The 16,229-nt window shown below is 36.1% G+C and overlaps 1 protein-coding gene and 1 non-coding gene across 2 annotated transcripts in view; both read left to right on the forward strand.

The window, feature by feature from the left end:
• CTNNA3 (catenin alpha 3) overlaps positions 1-16,229 on the forward strand; it is a 1,732,244-nt gene that overhangs the window by 1,043,279 nt on the left and 672,736 nt on the right. The gene's annotated exons all lie outside the window — the stretch shown is intronic.
• On the forward strand, positions 156-257 carry LOC112632302. The gene has a single exon (XR_003121359.1). It is a non-coding gene; the product is annotated as a small nucleolar RNA U13 (small nucleolar RNA).

Below are 16,229 nucleotides of genomic sequence, written 5' to 3' on the forward strand. Positions count from 1 at the left end.
CTATGTCAGTTCCTTCTCTTTCCTGTGTCTCCTTCTTCTTTGAAAAATATTTGTGGCCTGAAAAGTCCAGAAAGTTAAAAGTACTAATTTAGGTGACTTAATGGTATAAGTCAGTAGCATGATATGGGGACTGACTTATAGCTTTGAAATAATTGATCTTTGTGTAGTGTAAGTGTGATCATTGGATTTGCATGCTCATGTGTGATATGTGCCTCCCTCAAACCTTGTTATGACACCAGCACATTATTCGTATGACATGAAAAATAAAATGATTATGATACTTAGCTTGTGAAATAGAAGCAAATTTTCAGTATACTTGGCACACGAATGTCTTCATCAAGAATTTCATACTGAGTCCTTGGCCCATAGTTTAAAGGATAGGCAGAAAAAGAATAAGTTGTTTTAAGCCATAGTGAGCTGTCACCTCATTACTGGAAGTGTTTAAACAAAGGCAAAATAGGGTGTACCTTGACAAATGTATTGGAGAGAGAATTTCATTATTGAGAGGTAGAAGAATTAGATCATCTTAAGTGTTCTTTCCATAAATAAGATTCACTAATTAACAAAAATCATGATGAAAACCTAGGGTATTTTCCCTGTGGTGAACACACATTCAATTAGGCAGACCCTCCTAAGTACTTAGATTTTCCAGAATCGAAAGAGAGAAATGTGGTTCTAAAATAAATCAAGTTTTCCAATCACTGTCTAGTTTGAGTCAGTATCTAGTACTGCTTTGTTATATCTCTGTTGCTCTCACCAAGTAGTATCCAATGACCTGACAGGGCTAAAACAGCTTCCAGAGGTACCTAATTTATTTTCAGTGATGTGGTTGGCTACAAAGAGATAATATTTTTATAAGTTGTTACTGAAAATCTATAATTTCTAAAAGATATATATTGAGTGTGTTGATAAGTAGGGAAGAAAGACAAGATTGCCCTAGAGAAGCGTGTGAAATATAAAAAGAACAAAGTATTTGGGTTAGGGCATGCACTGGAGGTCACTTGTATTCATATTTTAACATGGAAAGCTATAAACTCCATGAGGATAGGAATTTTTGTTCTGCTGATATATCCTAAGAATAATGCTTGACACATAGTATGTACTCAGTACATTTTTGCTGAGTGAATGATTATACCTCAATGACCTTTTTAGGATTATATTCATTGGCAGGTAAATGCTGGAAGGCATTACTATTCCCCTTCCTTCTTCATTTTCTGGGAGTGTAGAAACTCTCAATTTCTAATCAAAGTGATAAAAACTCCCAGTACGACACTTTGTCTGTTGAAGTACAAGTCATGTGAAGTGACTGGCATTATCTCTCTCTGCATAGACAGGACTATTTTGCAAAAACAGCGACTTGTTCTGATTAAGTTATGATGTATTTAGTACACACTTCAGTAAGGACATTAGACTGTTTCTTTCAAATGGAAAACCATGTACTTATTTGTATGGGATTTTTATTTGTTTTTCTGATATAGAAGCTCTCATATCTCTGAACTGAAAGCACTTAATTTTCTAAGTATCAAGCTTTGGGGAAGCAAATATATTTTCTTTCATCTACTGTTGATGATGATGATGGATGTTTTGTTTGCAGCTAAACAATATACGACCCAAATATTCAATGTAAAATGACCATATTCTTTAAGAATCATGTAAGAGCCATATCAGGCCTTTTATAATTTATGCCTAATTTATTTCTTTTCACTTCAGGGAATGGCACAAATGCTCTTAAAATTTTGGAAACCAACAGTAGTGTCATAATGTAAAAAAGACTTAAATGAGGTGATTTTGTTTATTAAATGTTTATAATAATTGAGTGGTATATCCTCAAGACTGACTAGGGTGATTTCAGATGTAAGTTTAGTACCAGTTTCTTTGCAGTGATGGTGTGGTATCTATGTGGGGAGACAGTGCTTGGGTGCAGCTGTGAGCACAGCTACTAAGACTGGAAATGTCTGTGCCTTGATCCTATCATTGCTCTGTATCTTGTTCCAATTACACAGCCACTTTCTTCCACTCACTCCAAGGATCTCTTCATTCAACAAATACTTATGGACCACCTACTGGGAGCATCCATGAAGCTAGGGTGAGCCAGGGGCAGGGAGTGGGGATTTAGGGGGTACTCAACAGAGCAGTTCTGAGAAATAAGAATTTTAAGGTCTAAGTTTTATTAGAAGGAAAATCGGAGGTGGTGTGTCCTGGCAGAAGAAACAGAATTTGTGGAGAAGTCATGGCCATCAAACTCAAGTGGGGAAATGCGGTAAAAAATTAGATAATGACTTTAAAGTACGTAGCCTAGAATAAGCGTGGTTTCAGATGCAGGCCAAGGCAAGAATCTCAGAATGAATTACAAACCGAAGTGTTTACAGCCTCGTTTATAATCATGGTGTGTGCTGCGATATTAAGCACATTAACATAAAGGATCTGTGCTGGCCTGTACAATGTTCTTCTAGTCATGGAGGAAAATACAGATAGAGCCTTGCTGACATTAAGTTTATAATCAAAAGGGAAATTTATTATCCAGATAGAAAGGAAGTGGTGTTTGAGAGGAATCGGTGGAAATGGCCTGAGAATTGGATTCATGTCAGGCGATACAGGGAGAGCCCACAGAAAAGTGTCATTTTCCATGAGCCTTAAAGGAGAAGCAAGATTTCCACATTTGGGAAAATATGAAAAGGGCATTCTAGGCAGAGGAGCTGGAAAAACGTATAATAGAAATTGAAAAAGTAAGCAGTCAAGTCTGTCTAAGCCATGTTGTTTCTTTACAGGAGGCTTGCTTGGATTTTGGGTGGAACAATTCTTTGTTGTGTGATACAGTCACAGTGGTGGGGCTCAGCCTTTTCTGGGGAGGCCCAAAAGCTCAGAGTCGGCACCTCCCCCAGTCCAGTCTTTCTAATAACCAAAAGTGCCTTCACACATTTCCATAAGCCTCCTAGTAAAGTGGTGTTGCCCCATTTAAGAACCAGTGGGAGAGCAAGGTCTGTGGAAAGATAAGTTGTAGCCCTTAGTGCCAAGTGAAGTGGTTTAAGATCGGTTTCATAGATTTGGTTTAGTCACTACAGGTTTTGAGTAGGACAGTGACATCATCACAGCTGTGCTTTTGGAAGATTGATTTGAAAATTCTGTGTCAACTGAATTGCAAAAGGGAGAGGCATGACCTGCTAAAAGATAATTAAATATTACATGCAGAAGTCAGGGCCTGAATAAGAGATGTAAGAATAAAAATTTTTAAGATGGGACAAATTGCAAATGGATAATATAAATTGATCAGAAATTGAAAACAAATTAGATGATTGTGATAATGGAGGCGAAAGGGAATGAATTTGAGGTTTATAGTCCAGTACCTGGGAAGACAGTGGTTCTATTAGAAGAAATTGGAAACAAAATGAAGGGACACTTTAGGACAGAAATGAATATATTTAAGTTACTACCAGAAGATCCACGTTGAGATAACAGAAAATAAAACTACAGGAACTTGAGATGTCATCACTAGATTATGGTAGCCATTCATATAGATGTGATAATTAGAACCATAAATGTGGGATGAGATTGCTAAGAGCAAAATAAAAATAAAAGAATCAAAGGCATAACCTTAAGAAAACACATCTGGGAAAGAAAAGGCAGAGGGACCCCAAAAAGAACAATGAGCAAAGTAAGAGGAAAGTCAGGGAAGTGTGACTTGCTGGAAGCCTAGCAAATGGGAGCATTTCAGCACGGTGATGATCTAAGCCAGATACTCCACTGAGGTCCAGAGGGATGAGTACTGACAATTTGGAAATTAGGGAGTAAGCAGTCATCTTAACAAAATAATAGTTTCAGCGGCATTGTGAGAAATGAGGAGAGGGCAGGGGCCAGAAGCTACATTCCTAGATTTTTTCCCCCTTAAATTGAAAAGTAAACCTAATTGTGGAAAAGAGAATCACTGCGAAGCTCCTCTTGCAGACTTTTACCATAAAGTCCTACCATACTTTTTACTATCAGTTATTTTTTCTTCATTTGCATGTTTATTAATTGGTATATCATAGTTATATATATTTTGGGGATACATATGATATTTGGATACATAAACAATGTGTAATAATCAAATCAGGGTAATTGGAATATCCATCACCTCAAATATTTATCTTTTTTTGTGTTGGAGACTCTACAATTCTTCACTTCTAGCTATTTGAAGCATATAATAAATTATTGTCAATTATAATTTTCCTATTGTACTATCTAATAGCGGAACTTACTTTTTCTATCTAACTGTATTTTTGTACCCATTAACCAACTTCTCTTTACTGCCCCCTCTTCTCTTTCCGGCCTCTGGTAACCACCATTCTACCTCCATGAGATCCACAGTTTTAGTGAGTAAGAACATGCAATATTTGTCTTTCCATGCCCAGCTTATTTCATTTAACATAATGACCTCCAGTTCAATCTGTATGGCTGCAAAAGACAGGATTTCATTTTTTGTGGCTGAATAATATTCCATTGTATGTGTGCGTGTATATATATACACATATACCACATGTTTTTTATTTATTCATCTGTTAATGAACACTTAGGTTGACTCCATATTTTGGCTATTGTGAACAGTGCTGCAATAAACATGGGAGTACAGATACCTCTTTAACATACTGATTTCCTTTGTTTGGGGGTATATTCCCAGCATTGGGATTGCTGGATCATATGGTACTTCTATTTTTAGTTTTTTGAGAAACCTCCATACAGTTTTCCATATTTGCTGTATGACTTTATATTCCCACCAACAGTGTACGAGCATTCTCCACATCCTTGCTAGTGTTATTTTTTGTCCTTTTAATAACAGCTATTTGAATTGGCCTGAGATTATATCTCATTGTGGTTTGATTTGAATTTCCTTGATGACTAGTTATGTCTTCTTTTGAGAAATGTTTATTCAGGTCTTTGGGCCATTTTTTTCCCCAACATGTCTAAATAAACTGTTATTGAAACACAGCCATGTGAGTTCCTTTACGTATTGTCTACAGTTGCTTTCATACAACAAGGAAAGAGACCATCCATCTAACCTAAAATAGTTACTATATGGCTTTTTTAAAAACTTCTTTAAGTTCAAGTGTACACGTGTGGGTTTGTTATATAGGGTAAGCTCATGTCATGTGGCCTGAAGCGTTTGCTCCAGGACCATAGCCCCATGGGCATTTTTACACACAAACTAGAGGCTACTCAAAAGATACACATGAAGTATATTCCTGGAGATTATTTTGTCACCCAGGTATTAAGCCTAGTACCCATTAGTTATTTTCCCTAATCCTCTTCCTCCTCCCACCCTCTACCTTCCAGCAGGCACTAGTGTCTGTTGTTGCCCTCTATGTGTCCATCTGTGTTCCTCATTTAGCTCCCACTTATAGGTAAGAACTTGCAGTATTTGGTTTTCTGTTCCATGTTAGTTTGCTAAGAATAATGGCCTCCAGCTCCACCTATGTTACTGCAAAGAACATGATCTCATTCTTTTTTATAGCTGCAGAGTATTCTATAGTGTATAGGTACCACATTTTCTTTATCCAGTCTACCAACTGATGGACATGTGCATTGATTCCTTGTCTTTGCTATAGTGAGTAGTGCTGCAATGAACATACACATGCATGTGTCTTTATGATAGAATGACTTATATTCCTTTGGATATATACCCAGCACTAGGATCGTTGGGTCAAATGGTATTTTATATTTGGGTCTTTGAGGATTCGCCATGCTGTTTTCCACATGGTTGAAATAATTTACACTCCCACTAACAGTGTGTAAGTTGTTCCTTTTTCTCTGCAACCTTGCTAGCATCTTACTTTTTAACTTTTTAGTAATAGCCATTCTAACTGGTATGAGATGGCATCGGATTGTGGTTTTGATTTGTATTTCTCTAATGATAGGTGATGTTGAGCTTTTTGCATATTTTTTTTGGCCACATGTATGTCGTCTTTAGAAAAGTGTTCATGTCCCTTACCCACTTTTTAATGGGGTTGCTTTTTTGTTTCTTGTAAACTTATATAAGTTTCTTATAGATACTAGATAATAGACCTCTGGCTAGGTGTGATGGCTCACAACTGTAATCCCAGCACTTTGGGAGGCCGAGGAGGGCAGATCGCTTGAGGTCAGGAGTTTGAGACCAGCCTGGCCAACATGGTGAAAGTTCATCTCTACTAAAAATAACAAAAAACAAACAAACAAACAAAAAATTAGCCAGACATGGTGGCACATACTTGTAGTCCCAACTTCTTGGGAGGCTGAGGTGGGAGGATGACTTGAAACTGAGAGGTAGAGGTTACAGTGAGCTGAGATTGCACCACTGCCGTCCAGCCTGGGTGACACAGTGAGATTGTCTCAAAAAAAGAAAAAGAAAAAAGATAATAGATCTTTGTCAGATGTATAGTTTGCAGAATTTATCTCCCATTCTGTAAGTTGTCTATTATACTCTGTTGAATGTTTCTTCTGTTGCGCAGAAGTTCTTTAGTTTAATTATATCCCAATTGTCAATTTTTTCTGGTTGTAATTGCTTTTAGTGTCTTTGTCATGAAATCTTTGCCCATTCCTGTGTCCAACATGGTATTGCCTAGGTTGTCTTCCAGGGATTTTATAGGTTGGGGTTATACATTTAAATGTTTAATCCATTTTGAATTAATTTTTGTATATGATGTAAGGAAGGGGTCCAGTTTCAACCTTCTGCATATGGCTAGCCAGTTATCTCAACACCGTTTATTGAATAGGGAGTCCTTTCCCCATTGCTTGTTTTTTGTCAGGTTTTTTTTGAAGATCAGATGGTTGCGGGTGTGCAGCCTTATTTCTGGATACTCTATTCTATTCCATTGGTCGCTGTTTTTATTTTGGTGTGCTGTTTTGTTTACTGTAGTGCTATAGTAAAGTTTGAAGCTAGTAGCATGATGCCATCAGCTTTACTCTTTTTACACAGGATTGTCTTGGGTATTTGGGCTGTTTTTGTTCCATATGAATTTTAAAATAGTCTTTTTATAATTGTGTGAAGAGTGTCATTGGTAGTTTAATAGGAATAGCATTGAATCTATAAATTGCTTTGGGCAGTATGGTCATTTTAAGAATTTTGATTCTTCCTATTCATGAGCATGGGATGTTTCTCCATTTGTTTGTGTCATCTCTGATTTCTTTGAGCAGTGTTTTGTAATTCTCATTATAGAGACCTTTCACCTCCCTGATTACCTGTATTCCCAGATATTTTATTCTTTCTGTGGCAATTGTGGATGGGATTGCATTTCCGATTTGGCTCTTGGCTTGACTATTGTTGATGTATAGGAATGGTAGTGATTTCTGTACATTAGTTTTGTACCCTGAGACTTTGCTGAAGTTTTCTTTTATCAGCTTAAGTTTTGAGCTGATACTGTGGAATTTTCTAGATATAGGATCATGTCATCTGCAAACAGGAATAATTTGACTTTCCCTCTTCCTGTTTGCATGTCCTTTATTTATTTCTCTTCCCTGATTGCTCTGGCCAGGACTTCCAATACTATGTTGGATAAGGAATGGTAAGACAGAGCATCCTTATCTTGTGCTGGTTTTCAAGGAAGTGCTTCCCACTTTTGCCCATTCAGTTTAATGTTGACTGTGTGTTTGTCATAGATGACTGTTATTATTTTGAAGTATGTTTTCTCAATACCTAGTTTATTGAGAGTGTTTAACATAAAAGTGATATTGAATTTTATTGAAAGCCTTTTCTGCATCTATTGAGATAATCATGTGGTTTTTGTCTTTAGTTTGCTTATGTGATAAATCACATGTATTGAGTTGAATCAACATTGCATCCCAGGGATGAAACCTACTTGATCGTGGTGCATTTGCTTTTTGATGTGCTGCTGGATTCAGTTTGCAGGTATTTTGTTCGGGATTTCTGCTTCAAAATTCATTAAAGATATTGGCCTGAAGTTTCTTTTCTTTCTTTCTTCTTCTTTTTTTTTTTTTTTTTTTTTTGTTGTTGTTGTTGTCTCTGCCTGGTTTTGGTATCAGGATGATGGTAGCCTCATAGAATGAGTTAGAGAGTTAGAAGGAGTCCATTCTCCTCAACTTTTTGGAATAGTTTCAGGAGAAATGATACCTGCTCTTCTTTGGACATCTGGTAAAATGAAGTTTTGAATCCATCTGGTCCTGAATTTTCTTTGGTTGGTGGGCCATTTATTAGTGATTCAATTTCAGAGCTCGTTATTAGTCTGTTCACGGATTCAATTCCTTCCTGGCTCTGTCTTGGCAGGGTGCCTGTGTCCAGGAATTTATCCACATCTTCGAGATTTTCTAGTTTATGTGCATAGAGGTGGTCGTAGTGTTTTCTGATGATTATTTGTATTTCTGTGGGGTCAGTGGTAATATCCTGTTTGTCATTTTTAATTGTGTTTATTTGAATGTTCTCTCCTTTCTTCTTTAATAGTCTAGCTAAAGGTCTATCTAATTTATTAATTTTTTCAAAAAACCAACTCCTGGATTCGTTGATCTTTTGAATGCTTTTTGGTGTCTCAGTCTCCTTCAATTCAGCTCTGATTTGGGCTGATTTGTTTCTTTTCTTCTGCCAGCTTTGTGTTTGGTTTTCTGTTGGTTCCCTACTTCTTTTAGTTGTGATGTTAGGTTGTTAACTTGAGATCTTTCTAACTTTTTGATGTGGACATTCAGTGCTATAAATTGTCCTCTTAATACTGTCTTAGGTGTGTCCCAGAGATGCTGGTATGTGGTATCTTTGTTCTCATTTGTTTCAAAGAACTTGTTGATTTCTGCCTTAATTTCATTATTCACCCAAAAGCCATTCGGGAGCTGGTTATTCATATAATTAATTTGCATGCAATTATATGGTTTTAAGTGAATTTCTTAGGCTTAATTTCTAATTTGATTGTGCTGTAGTTTGAGAGAGTGATTGTTATGATTTCAGTTATTTTGCATTTGCTGAGGAGTGTGTTATGTCTGATTATATGGTTTATTTCAGAGTATGTGCCATGTAGTGATAAGAAGAATGTATTCTCTCTTGCTTTGGGGTGGAGAGTTCTGCAGATGTCTCTCAGGTCCATTTGATCCAGTGCTGAATTCAGGTCCTAAGAATCTTTGTTAATTTTTTGCCTCAGTGATCTAATACTGTCAGTGAGGTGTTGAAGTCTCCCACTATTATTGCATGAGAGTCTACGACTCTGAAGGTCTCAAGGAACTTTCTTTATGAATCTGGATGCTTCTGTGTTGGGTGCATATATATTCAGGATAGTGAGGTCTTCTTGTTGAATTTAACCCTTTACTGTTATACAGTGTCTTTCTTTGTCTTTTTTGATCTTTGGTTTAAAGTCTGTTTTATCTGAAATTAGGATTGCAACCTCCCTTTTTTCTGTTTTGCATTTGATTGGTAAATTTTTCTCCATTCCTTTATTTTGAGCCTATGGGTGTCATTGCATGTGAGTTGAGTCTTGGTTCTTTATTCAGCTTGCCCCTCTGTGTTTAATTGGGGCATTTAGCCCATTTACATTTAAGGTTAGTATTGGTATGTGTGGATTCGATCCTGTCATCATGATGTTAGGTGGTTATCATGCAAACTTGTTTGTGTGGTTGCTTTGTAGTGTCACTGGTCTGTATACTTAAGTGTGTTTTTGTAGTGGCTGGTAACAGTCTTTCCACATTTAGTGCTTCCTTCAGGAGCTCTTGTAAGGCAGGTCTGGTGGCAAGAAATTCCATCAGTATTTGCTTGTATGGAAGGAATCTTATTTCTACCTCAATTAGGAAGCTTATTTTGGCTGGATACGAAACTCTGGGTTGAGATTTCCCTTCTACAAGAATATCGAATATTGGCCCCCAATCTCTTCTGGCTTGTAGGGTTTCTGCTGAAAGCTCCACTGTAAGTCTGATGGGCTTCCCTTTCTAGGTTACCTGGCCTTTCCCTCTAGCAGCCTTTAACATTTTTTCTTTCATTTCGACCTTGAAGAATCTGATGATTATATGTCTTGGGGTGATCTTCTTGTGAAGTAGCTTACTGGGATTCTTCACATTTCCTGAATATTAATGTTGGCCTCTCTAGCTATGCTGGAGAAGTTCTCATGGATGATATCCTGAAATATGTTTTCTAAGTTGCTTATATTATTTCCATCTCTTTCAGGGACACCAATGAGTCATAGATTTTGTTTCTTTACATAATCTCATATTTCTCCTAGGTTTTATTAATTCCTTTTCATTATTTTTTCTCTATTCTTTTCTGACTGTCTTATTTCATAAAGCCAGTCTTCAACATCTGAGATTCTTTCCTCGACTTGGTCTATTCTGCAGTTAATGCTTGTGATGGCATATGAAATTCTTTTAGTGTGCTTTTCAGCTCTATCAGGTTGCTTACATTCTTTTCTATACTGGCTATTTTGTCTGTCAGTTTCTGTATTGTTTTATTCTGATTCTTAGCTTCCTTGGATTGGGCTTCAATGTACCCCTGCATCTTAATGATCTTTGTTCCTATCCATATTCTGAATTCTATTTCTGTCATTTCCACCATCTCAGCCTAGTTCAGAACCCCTGCTGGAGAGGTGATGTGGTCATTTTTAGGACAAAAGGCACTTTGGCTTTTTGAGTTGTTGGAGTTCTTGTGTTGGTTGTTTTTCATCTTTGTGGACTAGTGTTTCTTTGGTCATTGAAGTTGTTGACCTTTGGATTTTTTTTTTCTTTTATCCTTTTTGATGACCCTTAGGGTTTGATTATGGTATGAAGTGAATTCTGCCAACTGGCTTTGTTTCTGGAAGATTTTAGGGAGCGAAAACTTAGCTCTCAGCTCCAGTACTGGGTGCTGTAACTCTAGGGGAGTGGAATGGTACCCTGACAGTGTCCTTTGGCTCCTTGAGGCTAGAAATCTACTACAGTAGGGGGGCCGAGGTATTACCAGAATTCTAGTCAGTACTCTCTGATGGGTGGTGTCAGCCAAAGCATTTCGTACTGTGGTGACAGCAGGATCTGTCCTCATTCGCATGTGTCAGCAGCAGTGGCAGCCACAGCATGGCAGGTGCAGGCTTATCGGCTGCAGCAGGGTGCTAATGGGTATCAGTGCACCTGCCTCCATGAGGGCATTCACCACCACAGTGGTGGAGGCAGCATGACTCAGGAATGGGGGGCCCCTGCTGGCGACTGTGCATGCAGTCACACTGGTGGTGGTGTTAGCATGGGGATTATTGCCCATTTGTTAATTGGATTTTTTGTTTTTATTTTTATTCTTTGTTTTTGCTACTGAACTGTTTTAGTTCCTTGTAAGTTCTCATTATTAATTCCTTGTTGAATGGATAGTTTTAAAAATATTTTCTGCCATTCTGTAGATTGTCTCTTTACTTTGTTAATTGTTTTGTTTGCTATGCAGAAGCTTTTTTAACTTGATATGATCCCATTGATCTATTTTTGCTTTTTTCACCTTTGCTTACCTAAAAACATCTTTGCCCAGACCAGTGTCCTATAATGTTTTCCCAATGTTGTCTTCTAGAAGTTTCATAGTTTCAGATCTTATGTTTATGTTTTTAATCCATTTTGATTTGATTTTTGTATGTGGTGAAAGATGGGAATCTACTTTTATTCTTCTGCATATGAATATCCAATATTCTCAGCACCGTTTATTAAAGGGATTGTCTTTCCCTGATGTATGCTTTTGGCACCCATGTCAAAAATCAGTGGCTGTAATAGTGTAGATTTATTTCTGTATTATCTATTCTGTTCCATTGTTCTATGTGTCTTTTCTCATGCTAGTACCATGCTGTTTTAGTTACTATAGCTTTGTAGTACAATTGAAAACCATGTAGTACGATGTCAAGCTTTGCATTTTTTACTGAGGATTGCTTTAACTCTTCAGTCTTTTGTGGGTCCATACACATTTTAGGATTTATTTTTGTAATTACCTGAAGAATATCATTAATATTTGATAAGGATTCTACTGAATTTGTAGATCACTGTAGGTAATAGACACATTTTGAGAATAATTCTTCAAATCTATGAGCATAGAATATGTTTCCATTTTTTTGTGTCCTCTTCAACTTATTTCATCAGTGTTTTATGGTTTTATTTGCAAACACCTTTCACTTCTTCATTAAATTTATTCCTATGTGTAATATATATTTTTAGCTATTGTAAATGTTACTGCCTTCTTGATTTTGTTTCAGATTGATCACTGTTAGTTTGCAGACACACTATTAATTTTTGTGTCTTGGTTTTGTATCCTGCAGCTTTGCTAAATTTATTAATCTATTCTAAGAGTTTTTTGGTGAAGTACGCCTTTCTAAATATAAAATCATGCTACATACAAAGAAGGATAATTTGACTTTCTTCCTTTTTAATTTGTGCGCCCTTTCTTTCTTTCTTTTGCCTAGTTGCTGTGACTAGAACTTCCAGTACTATGTTGGATAAAATTGGCAAAAGTGGGCATTGTAGACTAGTTCCAGATCTTAGTGAAAAGGCTTACAGTTTTCCCCATTTACCATGATTGCTGTAGGTTTGTCACATATGGCCTTTATTGTGTTGAGGTATATTTCTTCTATGCAAAATTTGTTGAAGATTTGTATAAAGGGATATGGAATTTTATCAAGAGCTTTTTCAATATCTATTGAAAGGATCATAGAGTTTTTGTCCTTGATTCTGTTGAAATGCTGTATCACATTTTTTGATTTGCATATGTTGAAAGATTCTTGCATCCCTGGGATGAATCCTACTTGATCATGGTGAGTGTCTTTTTAATGTATTGTTGGTTTTTGTTTGGTAATACTTTGTTGAAAATTTTTGCATCTATGTGTGTCAGATATATTGGTCTGTGGTTTCCTTTTTTGTTGAATGTGTCTAGTGTTGGTATCACGGTAATTTTTCAATATTGCCTTTTGTCTTCAGAATCTACATAGTGCAGTAGGTTTTTAAGCAAATCTAGCAGCATTTTCTAAAGTATGTTTTTATACAGTGAACTCAAGCTTGTGGAGCTAAATATTAGTATGAGCTCTCACTATTATTAATAAGTAAGTAAATAAGATACCCTGGACTTGTGGGTGGTTCACACTTAGATTAACCTCAAATACATAAACAGATTTTTTTTAAAAAGCTTTAAAACTTAAGATACTTTTATGTAATTCAGAAGGTAATGTTAGTACTGAAAAATATTTTGCTCATAACATTATTTTTAAATGTCATTTTAAATGTGAGGCTGAAATGAAATGTCATTTGAGGCAGGATGTTTAACCAAATGGAGAATGTCTGACTATTTCTCCCCAGAACCTTGTCTTGAGGGTTAATATGAAAATTACCCATGCCCGTAGGTCCTAAGAACTTCTATACCCAGTCATGACAAGTTTTCCAACCAAAAGACCTTATACAAATCTAAGCAATCATTTATGCTCTTCCTTGTACTACAATCAAGATTACAAATTATAGTTCTATAAATAAAAGTCTCTGGACTCTCATTTTATGTGTCGTAACTGAAAATGCTAGTGTCTCCTACATCCCAATTTAGATTTAGAGAGGTTTTCTCCATTGTGTTCAAGAGGAGAGTATTCTAACTTCATATCTACACTGAACCAAAAGTTTAGGACTGGCAGTTCACTCCAGGTTTCTTGGAGTGTATAAGCTGGTTGGAGCAGTGATCTGGGAAAGGCAATGTTAAAAAGCAATGAACTAGACTTAAGCATAAATGTCACTAAGTCTATTATATGTACACCAATAGTCATTATTTTTTCATTCTATACTTTCTATTTTTTTCTGTTCTAAGGCTGCATTTGTTAGCAATATTCTATAAAATAAGATTTGTCATTTTGGATTACACAAGGAGAATGGGACAAGGATAATTTAAAACAATCTAAGCAGTCTTACCATTACAGATGGTTAGTATAACAGACAGTGTGCAGAAACTGGGTCTAGGGAGCTGAAACAGAACTACATTGAGATCCAGAAGCTATAAGGTAATTGCTCCATAGGAAGAATGAACTGGTTTTGGGGAACTTGAGAGTCAAATGTTGCTTCTAGTAAGTAGCAAGGTATCAATATGATATTGCATAGTTTATTGTTTTAAAAGTAACTTTAATCTCTGTCATGCTTATGCAGAAATAAAATAACTGTACTTATAGCACAATAAAATTCTACTTTTTTTTTTTTTTTTTTTGAGACGGAGTCTCGCTCCGTCGCCCAGGCTGGAGTGCAGTGGCCGGATCTCAGCTCATTGCAAGCTCTGCCTCCTGGGTTCACGCCGTTTTCCTGCCTCAGACGAGGTTTCACCGTGTTAGCCAGAGCCACCGCGCCCTGCCAAAATTCTACTTTTTGCCGAATGGAGGGCAACATGAGTTAGATGCCTCACAAAATAAACTACCTTTTTTTTCAATTTTCCAATTTCTGCTCTTTGAAAGGTACATTAAAGTAATGAATCTACTTTTGAACATATAGATACCTTCTGGGCATGCTATGGTTGTGTGCTTGGTAAAAAAGTTTATAGAGGAAAAGATGACCTCTACTCATGCCTCTGAGATCTGGCAGGTGCTTTCCTGGAGCTACCATGTTTAATTCTTGCAGTGGTCTTGTGACATACACATTATTGGACTCATTTTATTATAAAGAAGAAGAAATTCAGATATTTTAGGTAACTACTCCAAAGTTAAAGAACCAAAAAAAAAAAAAAATGCTTTAGGATGTGAACACTAATAATTTTCTTGGTTTTAGAATTATTTCATCAGTCAGAGTTTAATTTATTCATAATTATATAATTCTCCAAAGAACATAGACTTTTCTACTACCCCTTGCTATAAAAGATGTGATAAAGAAAATATCCCAGGAATCTTACTTTTCAACATTTAAGTCTACAATGCTTTTGACTGTCATATATTTAGGGCTTGCTATTTCATAATTCAAGGCCTTAGCTCCATTAGAAAGGATGTCAATATTACTTGACATTTATGTATCACTTTATTATTAAAACAAGCTTTACAATTTCTGTATCATACTTGGTTAGGTTTGATATCAAGAGAGATTTTGTGGGTTTTGTAAGATTACACAGCAAAGAGGGGGAAGAAGTTAAAATACAATTCTCGCCAAATCATTTAACATCCTTATTTACTTAACAGGAACTCCCTGAGGTAAAAAATGATGGATCAATGTGTTATGCAATTTTGGCATAATATTTTCAAAAAGTCTAGTAGTCAAAGCTTTTGACTAAAAATTAAAAGGCTGATTTTTATGGGTGGTGTCTGGGTATAAAAGTGTATATTTCAAGATATTAGAGCAATATATGGTCCCTTGAACACACACATGAGTGATACTAGAAAAAACAATTTGACTGAATTTAAAGAATTGGATTATTTCAAGGTATATGTTCTTATTTTCTTTAAACTAATATTTTGTATTAAAACCTTCGTGTAGGATCCAAGGCAATATACTTAATTTTTAAAGAATTTACTATCATGAAAAACCATTTTTCTGAATATCAGATCTTTAATCAGTTAAATAAATTATGTAACTTAATGTGTTCCTCTTTAGGTTGTTAGTATAGGTGAGTTCAAAATAAATTTGAGGTTCTATCTCAGCAACTGTATTAGCCTGGTTGTTAAATTTGCTTCTTTTGTCTACTTTGGTTTTCATTATTTATTACCATATCAACAATGACTTTGTACTATCTCAAGTCATTTTTCTAATCTGGCAAGTTATTAGCTACAAATGAATCATTGAATAAGAAGTGAACATTTCCCAAAGACTTTAGTTCTGGGTCACGTAGTGACCTAAGGGAATGTACACTTACTCTGTCTCACATAGAGGTGCTATTGAATATTTTTGGTGGTGATGTTGAAGACATTTGAATTATGTTGGTGGAAAGTGGAGGCCAGAGAGGTTACTTAATAGGTAGACTGGCTTAGTATAAGTCTGGAAGGAACTGTGGTGAACAGTTTCTTTGCTTATGGTGCAGTTTCTTTTGAAGGCCTTGAAGCAAGCACTGGAACTCATTTCCTAAGACACTTTGAGGCTACTTATCCCCACCAATTTTTTTTTTAAGTAGAAGGAAAGAAAAACACCTGTAATGAGTTTTCAGAGGCTTATATGGTGTTACTGTATTTTTTCAGAATATATTGTTGTGTAATAAGAAATATTTCATGGGTAATCCAAAGTATAGGAGTTCTGGTATAGAAAAGCAAACTCTAGCATGGGGGCATCCTAGGAGAAATGGGCCAAAAATTGAAGGGAATATTACAGCCATGACTGCAAAACTGCCTGTCAGCATTCCAGGAATAATTCATGGTTGTGCTCTTAAG

The sequence above is a fragment of the Theropithecus gelada genome, chromosome 9 (genome assembly GCF_003255815.1).
Source record: "Theropithecus gelada isolate Dixy chromosome 9, Tgel_1.0, whole genome shotgun sequence".
Classification (NCBI taxonomy): domain Eukaryota; kingdom Metazoa; phylum Chordata; class Mammalia; order Primates; family Cercopithecidae; genus Theropithecus; species Theropithecus gelada.